We start from the raw sequence: 11202 nt of genomic DNA, 5'->3' as shown, positions 1-11202 counted from the left end.
GACAGCGTCACATTGTGTTGTGGCATTGTGCTGTCACTGTCACCTGCCAGCACTGATCAAAGCCAAACAGCAATATGGCGACTGGCAGTCCCAGGACATGCATTATAAACCCAACACAGCCTGCAGCGTTCACATGGGCTCTGCCTCTCGCTGCACAAACTAGAGTCCATAACAAGGCATTTAATTCCATAGACAGTCCACAACCACTTAAACCCCTATGTCAGTGGTTCCCAACCTGTTCTGGATCAGGGTCCACTTAAAAATGATCATCTCAAAAGATTTGACCATTGTTGCCGACAGAAAAAGTGGACACAGTGTTTTGATTGATTGATTGATTGATTGTAGGGGTGTAAAAATATAGTAACTGCATTGAAAAATCCATTTTAATTTCAAGAATCGAAGTATATCGAAATGTAAAAGGCAACATATCGTATTGTTTGACTTTGTATCGTAGCGAATCGTTTAGCAATGCAAATAATTGATTGTATCAATTTAGCCTTTAGCCCACATCCCTATTTTTTTCGACATATTTTAAAATAATAAAAATGATGAAATTTGCAAATTTTTCCGATGTTGCCACCATATGATAGGGCCCCCTATGATATATTTTTTTTTTGTGAAAAGTCATGATGAAATAATAAAGAAGAGTACCTCACGTTTAGCCTGGTATCCAGCCTGCTTCGCTACGTTCGGCGGATTTTTTTTTCTCTCTTCGCTTATCAGTCTGGAAAGCCTCCCATTGGGAGGTTTTGCAGAACTACACTAGAACTACATATGTTACGTAGTCAACGTCGTTGCTGATTGGATGTTGTTCCAACGAATGAGAGTAGCGTTAGGCAACCTACGTCATCAGCCAGCGCCACCCTCCATGCTTTTCACACTGCAGTAGCTGCGCTTTGCTATGACGTCTCACTGGTGCTTTGTCCCGCCCCGCACCACAGACCAATCAGAAGCCACGTTAGGTTTCGAAGCTTTTGGCATGTCCCGCCTCCCTTGGAGATAGGAGGCTTTCCAGACTGATAAGCGAAGAGAGAAAAAAAAATCCGCCGAACGTAGCGAAGCAGGCTGGATACCAGGCTACCTCACGTTGCCATGTATTGCTGTACTTCAATATATTTTGATGAGAAATATTTTTTATGGAATATGGAATGGAAATGTAGTGTTCTAGGGTTAAGCCTTCTACCCCAAGCCATCCCAAACTAGCAAAGTGTGCTGGAATTAGGTAGGTGGGTCATGGGCTCATTAATTCCCATTTGGTCGTGTTTGAAATTTCTAGAGGTTTGAATGAGGTTTGAATGTCCTCAGCGGCCTAGCCGCAATTCCTTCAAAACTGGACATGGTACATTGAAATAAAACAATATAAAGGTTTGAGGGTAATTTATTCGTAACCAAAAAGTGCATTTGTTTTTGCAGAAAGGAAAGACAGCAATCTAATTAAAAACGAAACATCACAATAATACAGGCATTAAAAACAAGACAAATACATTAAAAGAGCACGCAAAAAAATTGCATTGTGCATCTTGTATTGTCTTTGTCCTACTGCAATGGCTGCAGGTACAAAGGAACTTTTTCTCCACCAAAGGGGCTGAAATTGACTGTGTAAACTAAGGATGAGAACAGCCTTGAGAGATAGAAGTCGCCTTGCGTTGCTGTGAGGAGTAAGGCATAGGTTAGGTAGAAAAGAGAGATAGAACTGGCCTTACGTTGCTGTGAGGAGTAAGGCATAGGTTTAGTGGAGCAGATTACTAAAACGATCGTTCACTTTATCATACAAGCACCAAATTTGGCACACAGGTGCTTCAGAACCTACTCTCTCAGAAAAGTACGTTGTCCACTTGAAAAAAACAAAATGGACACCATTTTTCAAGATGGCCGCCATTCGAGGTGGTTTTAAACAGTGTTTGAGTTATATTGAGCTATAACATCCTATTGTGATGGCCTATACATCATAATATATGTTTGAGTATGAGAAATCCAATTCTGCATGTAGAACATCAAAATTATTTAATATTATGATGATACAATGGGAATTAAACGATGAAGTAGGGCAGATTAAGTCCATATTCCATAATAATCCTTCATGTGGTGGTACAAGCACCAGATTTGGCACAATTGATGTCCAGGATGTACTTTCTAAGAAAAGTACGTTTTCCAGCTGAAAGTCCAAGATGGACGCCAGTTTTCAAGGTGGCCACCTCGTCAAATGAATAAGTATAACTTTAGTGAACAGAAATGTGTGATCCACACATTGATCCAAACAAATGAATGTATTCTGACTGGAAGAACTGAATGGTGTCAATTTAATTCCAATATGGCCGCCAGTTTTCAAGATGGGGGCTATTACGCAACTCAAAATTTGCGTTTTCGGAAGCTGTCTGATCACAGATATTGTTGAAGGGCAACATCACCATTCATTGAAATGCTGTGATCAAGCTCTATTGGTTTGTAATTTTGTATATAAGATGATGTCAAAGCACAACCAGGACACACTGGTGACATCACTGCTGTTAGACTCAGCATGGGGTTCAGTGTCGGCTTGTAACATAGCTGTAGGTGTGGTTTACAAACTGTTGTAGTCGTGTACTCACTGTAGTTTGTAGTATACTTTAGTGTCCTAAATGCTATCTAATAAGCCCCTGTATACTGTATATCTCAAATAGAAGTTTAGTTAGTTGTAGCATTGTAGTTGATAGCCGCACCTGAATTGACAGGATGTGTCAGCGTGGGAGAGCTGAGACAAGGGTAACAGGGATTCAGTTACCTGGATGGTGTACAGATCGCACAGGACTTGCACTGGATGAATGGTCGGGCTAGGTGTAGGGCACCAGATGCTTGAACCTAGATGCATCCCATATTTCAATGTGCTTTGATGTTTTGTACGGTTGGGTGGTAAAAGGATATAGCCCTCGGCCTTTAACCGTATAACACCAGATGTTCCGCTACTAAAAGTGTCAAACAGATACGAAAGAGGAGTTGAAGTCTCACCGTATTTCAGGCAATACACCTGTTGCCCATCATGTTAGACTCATCCAGATTGGATGATGGAGGTGGCAGTGAGGATACATTGAGGCAAAACAGTACAAAGTATCACCAAAATTGTCGGGCAAATGTTTAGCAACTGAAACTCCAGCGTTCCACTAAGAGAGCAGCTGAAATTCAGAATGATCCTGGTGAAGGACACGATCTCCCCCCCATCGAAGCCCTGTATGACGATCATTGTGTCAGCAAAGCTCGTCGTGGAATTATGAGGGACCCAAGCCATCCCAACAAGACTGTTTGAGATGCTGCCACATGGAAAACGTTTTCGCAGTCTCGAAGCCACTGGAAATAGACTGCAAATATGCTTCTTTCCCCAAATAATCATGAACATGAACGAACTGATAAGAACCAGGGCGAGAGTTTACCTAACTTTGCTACTACAGGGAAACATGCACATGTACACTACTATTTTTCTAGCACTCTTTATTGTTTTGCTGTGCTTGCTGTGTTTTTTGTTGTTTGAATATTAGCCTATTCTATCTATGCCGCTGCATTGTCTGTAAGGAAGCCAAACAAAAATAAGTTTTACTCTTATGTACCTGTACATAAGATGTAACAATAAAGTCCAACCTTGAACCTTGATCTAGGTTCAAGCATCTGGTGCCCTACACCTAGCACGACCGTTCATCCAGTGCTATTTAAGTCCTGTGCCATCTGTACACCATCCAGGTAACTGAAGCCCCGTTACCCTTGTCCCAGCTCTCCCACGCTGGCACATCTTGTCAATTCAGGTGCGGCTATCTAACTACAATACTACAACTAACTAAACTTCTAGTGGAGATATATACAGGGGCTAATTAGCATTTAGGACACTAAAGTAGCCTATACAACAAACTACAGTTAGTACACTACAACAGTTAGTAAACCACAACTACAGCTACGCTACAAGCCGACACTGAACCCCATGCGGAGTCTCACAGCAGTGATGTCACCAGTGTGTCCTGGTTGTGCTTTGACCACTCTTATATACAAAATTACAAACCAATAGAGCTTGATCACAGCATTTCAATGCATGATCAACGAATGATGTTGCCCTTCAACAATATCTATGATCATACAGCTTCCGAAAACGCTAATTTTGAGTAACGTAATAGCTGCATCTTGCAAACTGGCGGCCATATTGGAATTCAATTCCAACACCATTAAGTTATTACAGTCAGAATACTTTCATTTTGATGTTTGGATCATTAACACATTTAAATTCTACTTCGAAAACCTTTTTGTTGTTTTGTTTTCTTGCATTTGACGAGCCGCCCATCTTGAATACTGGCAACCATCTTGGATTTTCAGCTGGATAAGGTGCTTTTCATAGCATGTACATCCTGGACATCATGTGTGCCAAATTTGGTGCTTGTACCACCAAGTGAAAGATTCTTATGGAATATTGACTTAATCTGCCCCAGCTTTTCGTTTAATTCCCATTGTATCATCATAATATTCAATAATTTTGATTTGCTAAATGCAGAATTGGATTTCTCATACTCAGAAACATACATTTCGATGTATAGGCCATCACAATAACATTATTCAATCAAACTATAGTTCAAACACTGTTTAAAACCATTTTGAAAGGCAGCCATCTTGAAAAATGGTGGCCATTTTGTTTTTTCAAGTGGACAACGTACTTTTCTGAGAGAGTAGGTTCTGAAGCACTTGTGTGCCAAATTTGGTGCTTGTATGATCAAGTGAACGATTCTTATGATATATTGACTTAATCTGCTGCACTAGTTAGGTAGAAAAGACAGATAGAACTCGCCTTACGTTGCTGTGAGGAGTAAGGCATAGGTTAGGTAGAAAAGAGAGATAGAACTCGCCTTACGTTGCTGTGAGGAGTAAGGCATAGGTTAGGTAGAAAAGAGAGATAGAACTCGCCTTGCGTTGCTGTGAGGAGTAAGGCATAGGTTAGGTAGAAAAGAGAGATGGAACTCGCCTTACGTTGCTGTGAGGAGTAAGGCATAGGTTAGGTAGAAAAGACAGATAGAACTCGCCTTGCGTTGCTGTGAGGAGTAAGGCATAGGTTAGGTAGAAAAGACAGATAGAACTCGCCTTACGTTGCTGTGAGGAGTAAGGCATAGGTTAGGTAGAAAAGAGAGATAGAACTGGCCTTACGTTGCTGTGAGGAGTAAGGCATAGGTTAGGTAGAAAAGAGAGATAGAACTCGCCTTGCGTTGCTGTGAGGAGTAAGGCATAGGTTAGGTAGAAAAGAGAGATAGAACTCGCCTTGCGTTGCTGTGAGGAGTAAGGCATAGGTTAGGTAGAAAAGATTATACTGGACCCACTTGACACTCAGTTTGTTTTTTAGAGATGTTTTGTTCTCCAGAGAAAGACTAGGTTACCAAACCGTGTCTCAAGGGGGGAAAAAAGGCGAGATTGATCGTGATAAAAGAGGGGTCATCGTGGTTTATGTGAAAACGGGAAAGAGCAGATATAAAGACAGTACAAGAGCTGTTGTCATTTTTTACGCACTGCCTCACAGTTCAGCTTGAAGGTATGCTAGTCTATGATTGTACCAAGATACTTCTATCTATATACACATTCCACAGTCTGTGTAATTATGTAATTGGTGTATTATTAACATTTTATAAAATACAATTTATTCATGAGTTATCTGACTGATCTTATTTCATGTCCAAGTCCCTCAACTTCATCTCTAAAATAAGTCTGGTCAAATCTCACATGGAAATGTTGGTTCTGTTCTTACTTTGCTGTAAGCCTGCATTTCTTTTCTCTCTTTTTGTTCATATCAAACCAGAGGCTGAGCCAAGATATCTCATGCAGTTTTCTCTTTGCTCTGCCTTTGTATTGCATCTGTTGGGTGGAAACCTCATTATGTCCAAAACGATTACTTTTCAGGAAATACCTAAAGTAGCAGGTCTACAAGCATTTACAAGCTTAACGTGTGTTGCTTCACACTGCATTTTGAATGTGTGTGTGTGTGTGTGTGTGTGTGTGTGTGTGTGTGTGTGTGTGTGTGTGCACGCCGTGTGTGTGTTTTATTTCCCCCCCTGCAAAGATATAATTTTGTTCTGCCAAACATTGATTCCACAAAGTTTGACGCAGCCTGTAGAACAAGTGTAAGCTCTACCAGGTAAGCTACCGCAAAAATATTTTTTGAAAAGCAGTGTAGAGGTGCCGTTTCCCCAACAACCACTAAGCCCGTTCACAATCGCATTCCTCTTCTCATTTGTAGCCCTTTACCACCCTATAGCGACCCCTATTCTGATGACCGGTGTGAGCTTGTAGATCTGCTATTTTTGCAGAGACAATTTTCTTGTCATTAGAGCACGCTTTGGCTGATGGTGGCTTGAACGTGTCATCTTGCCATCAAGTACCATGTCATCTTGCCCTGATGAAGACCTGTTAGGTCGAAACATGTTGGCAGTTGCCTTTTAACCCATTTAGGCCTGACGTCGAAATTTAAAAAATGTATTTTCTGAAAAAAACATGTTTCTATGTCAGTTGTTCTCAAACATATTCATGTCAAGGAACCCCAAATATATATGACATTGGCCGCTGACCCCCATCTGAAAATATGTAGTTCCAGGGACCCTCTCAGTAGCAAAGATTTGAGTTAAAAGCTCACTCTGAAAGAACATATATTCAAAGATTTCAGGCACATTTTCACGATTTTTCAAAAATAGCAGACCTACAAGCTCGTAGCGCGCCACTCGGTGGCACGCTATGAGCTTGTAGATCTGCTATTTTTCAATAGCTAAATTATAACATAATGTTTAAAACACCAAAAGGGTTCCCGCTAGAGACCAGCGGGTGGCGGATTTAGCCGCGGTTGCCGCGGGTGAACCGCAGTTTAGGGTGGATTAGGGTCAATTCATATTATTATAAATTAATATAGGATAAACCGCGGGTGAAATAATGCGGGAAATAAAGTAATGGCATAATAAAGTATATAAATATGCTTATTATAGCTTTTAAAACGCAAACAATCTCGGCGTGCGTGCGTTGGTAGTAGTATTTTAATTTAATCATTTTCCATGATCTGGCACAAATTAGCCGCCTATGAAGTTGGGTCCTGTTGCACAACAACAACACAGTGGTCTCCTACAGGCAGCTACGCTAAAGTTGCTAACAGGCAGCTAGTGAGTCTGAGAGAAACTTAAAACTAAGTAAAACAGAAGGGAGGAATATACGTTCGGCGTGGGACTGGGAGTGATTAAGTTCTTTACCCTGCCGCCGATGACCGCTGGATATGCTGTATGAAAATACGTCGCGAAAACGTGGACGGCGTGTTACCATGGAAATGGATATATACAACCACTACGTAACATTGGTGAACTGTCGAGAGAGTGGTGAGTGACATTGTTTGTACAAGTAGTATAAATAGCCGATCTACAAGCTCACAACGCGTCGCAGCGTCGCGTTGTGAGCTTGTAGATTGGCTATACTGTATACACTGGGCGCTTCCCTGCGCAGCGGATTGCGGGTGGTGCGGATTAATAAATTGGATTAATTAATAAATTGCGGTCGGATAACGGGCGGATTATAATTATGCACATGCGGATTCGGGTGACAAAAAAGCTCATCCGCTGTTCTCTAGTTCCCGCCCAAAATGGGTTAATTCAATAAAGGCGTTCCTCATTTTCTAACCTCGTGTGTCCGGATCCTTCTCTTTTTATCATGTATTGATCCCGTCTTTTGATCTGTGTGAGCACCTTTATATCATTATCACATCCTGCTACTTCCATTGAGCACCTGGTTAGTTCCTCTTGTTTCGCCATGTCATCATGTCAGCTAAATGACAAGACAATGATTAGGCCTATTAAAGGGGGTCACAGGTGGAGGCACGCCCCCCTCCCCTCCCCTTTTTGTAGTAAATCTTGTCCTGCATACGCAAGGTCTTCACCCCATTTAGTAGAGAATACGTATATACCCCACCCTCATCCCTTCTCCTGCACCTTTTCGACTACATAAACTATACTGTATATACTGTAGCTGGAAGAATGTGGCTGGAAGGAAGTCGACATGCGTACGACGGCCGCACGCGCGTGTCTAGGTGAAATCGACATGCGTACGAGCGTGCACGCCGCACGCGCGTGTCTAGGTGAGTGAAAGAAAGCTTCCTCTTTGAAGTGCTCACAATGGCTGACCAGATGTGTGATCTATAATGTATCTGCCTATAGGTGTGTGACTGTGTACGCGCCTGCATTTGAAGCTTTATTCGCTCATATACAGTAAGCCAGAAGGACTCAACCGTGACTAGATCTGATTATGAGATAACACAGTATACGAGCTCTCCGATGGTGCCGCCGCCAGACAACGTCTCTCCGGTACCATTTAAATTCATTACGCCACATTTTCACTTCCACTTTCGAAAGAATCAAGCAAAGCAAATTGCGTCGTGTGAAGTCAGTTCGGTTAGGGGGTTGCATTCAACTCGATTCCCTAAAGTAGACTACTTACAGCTTTTAACGATAATGACAAACGTACCTGGGAAATTAAGTAAAGTGGGAAGTAGGGGGTATCATGCACGGCCGGGAAATATACTTCTAATGAGTGTTTCTAGATTGGAAAAACATGTGTACAAAATGATGAGCTATGTTAAAAGGTTGTCAAAATGTCTACCATTCATATGCAAATTTGTGCCACCATTATCGAAACATCTATTTTCCCTCTAAATCGGCCAATATTGCACTTCACTGAAAAAATAGTTCAGTGTAAGGTGACAATTTTCAGATGGGGGTGTGTGTGTGTGTGTGTGTGTGTGTGTGTGTGTGTGTGTGTGTGTGTGTGTGTGTGTGTGTGTGTGTCAGGTCTTAGTTAGAGGATCAATGTGGGGGGTTTCCTTGGAGGATCAATGTGGGGGGTTTCCTTCAGGTCTTAGTTAGAGGATCAATGTGGGGGGTTTCCTTCAGGTCTTAGTTAGAGGATCAATGTGGGGGGTTTCCTTGGAGGATCAATGTGGGGGGTTTCCTTCAGGTCTTAGTTAGAGGATCAATGTGGGGGGTTTCCTGTAAGGTGACAATTTTCAGTGTGTGTGTGTGTGTGTGTGTGTGTGTGTGTGTGTGTGTCAAAAAAACGTTTGAGAACTATACAGATTTCGAAGGCATTTGAATCAGCCTCAGGTCTTAGTTAGAGGATCAATGTGGGGGGTTTCCTTCAGGTCTTAGTTAGATGATCAATGTGGGGGGTTTCCTTCAGGTCTTAGTTAGAGGATCAATGTGGGGGGTTTCCTTCAGGTCTTAGTTAGAGGATCAATGTGGAGGGTTTCCTTCAGGTCTTAGTTAGAGGATCAATGTGGGGGGTTTCCTTAGAGGATCAATGTGGGGGGTTTCCTTCAGGTCTTAGTTAGAGGATCAATGTAGGGGGTTTCCTTCAGGTCTTAGTTAGAGGATCAATGTGGGGGGTTTCCTTCAGGTCTTAGTTAGAGGATCAATGTGGGGGGTTTCCTTCAGGTCTTAGTTAGAGGATCAATGTAGGGGGTTTCCTTCAGGTCTTAGTTAGAGGATCAATGTGGGGGGTTTCCTTCAGGTCTTAGTTAGAGGATCAATGTAGGGGGTTTCCTTCAGGTCTTAGTTAGAGGATCAATGTGGGGGGTTTCCTTCAGGTCTTAGTTAGAGGATCAATGTGGAGGGTTTCCTTCAGGTCTTAGTTAGAGGATCAATGTGGGGGGTTTCCTTCAGGTCTTAGAGGATCAATGTGGGGGGTTTCCTTCAGGTCTTAGTTAGAGGATCAATGTGGAGGGTTTCCTTCAGGTCTTAGTTAGAGGATCAATGTGGGGGGTTTCCTTCAGGTCTTAGTTAGAGGATCAATGTGGGGGGTTTCCTTCAGGTCTTAGTTAGAGGATCAATGTGGGGGGTTTCCTCAGGTCTTAGTTAGAGGATCAATGTGGGGGGTTTCCTTCAGGTCTTAGTTAGAGGATCAATGTGGGGGGTTTCCTTCAGGTCTTAGTTAGAGGATCAATGTGGGGGGTTTCCTTCAGGTCTTAGTTAGAGGATCAATGTGGGGGGTTTCCTTCAGGTCTTAGTTAGAGGATCAATGTGGGGGGTTTCCTTCAGGTCTTAGTTAGAGGATCAATGTGGGGGGTTTCCTCAGGTCTTAGTTAGAGGATCAATGTGGGGGGTTTCCTTCAGGTCTTAGTTAGAGGATCAATGTGGGGGGTTTCCTCAGGTCTTAGTTAGAGGATCAATGTGGGGGGTTTCCTTGACGTTTTAGAAGTTTGAGAACCACTAGTATAGACACAAACTTTAAAGTCAGCCTGATCACCCCCACGGGGCTCGTCCTCAATACGTGGAACGTTTTGCAGTGCAGTATCTGTACATCTGGCCAATGATGGCCGTGCCTCGTGAATGAGATGTGCTGCTTGGCAAAGGGTTCCGTTTTAGGTCCTGCTGAGAGCCGTGTCCCAGCCAGGTGGCATCTCCTTACACCTGTGTTCAGAGACAAGACCCCTCACTGTCACCCCGGCTGCTCTCGCTCTCTCTCTCTCTCTGAAGTCTGGGCATTCAAAATGTACTTGAGTAGTAAAAGTACAAAAGTATTGGCATCAAAATGTATAGCCCACCCTACCAAAAATGTGTAGAAATCGTTCGAAAATAGACGATCTACAGGCTCACAATGCGTTGCGTCGCGATGCATTGTGAGCTTGTAGATCAGCTATTTTCAAATGGTCAAAATGAAGTGGTTAATGTATGTTTTGTAATAATAATCAAATTCTACAAAGTAACTATAGTAACTAAAGTTTTCGAAATAAATGTAGTGTAAGTGCAAGTAAAAGTACAATATTTGGATCCGGGATGTAGTGGAGTAGAAGTAAAAGTACAGGAAATTGGCTCTGAAAGAATATTCAAAATTTGAGCCACATTTTCACAATAAAAAAAAAATAGCAGATCTACAAGCTCGTAGCGTGGCAGCTATTTTCCAATAGCTAAAGTATAACATAATGCTTAATTTCCCGTCCTGAATGGGTTAAGTACAGACTTGAGTAAATGTACTTAGTTACTTCCCAACACTGCATTCCTGTCTCATTCCTTCTCTCACGTTCTTCTTACCATTCGGCTGCCAATCGATTTTCTTTTTTCAGTTGGTCCAGCATCTTTCTCCCGCCTCCCCCTCTATCTATCTCCCTCTGTATGTCTCACAGAAATGATTCAAAATTGTCCTAACAAAAATATATATATAGCTTGCTGCGTGGCACGGAGTGAGCTT

Source organism: Electrona antarctica (genome assembly GCF_951216825.1).
Source record: "Electrona antarctica genome assembly, chromosome: 24".
Taxonomy (NCBI): domain Eukaryota; kingdom Metazoa; phylum Chordata; class Actinopteri; order Myctophiformes; family Myctophidae; genus Electrona; species Electrona antarctica.
Note: the sequence above shows the minus strand (reverse complement) of the source record.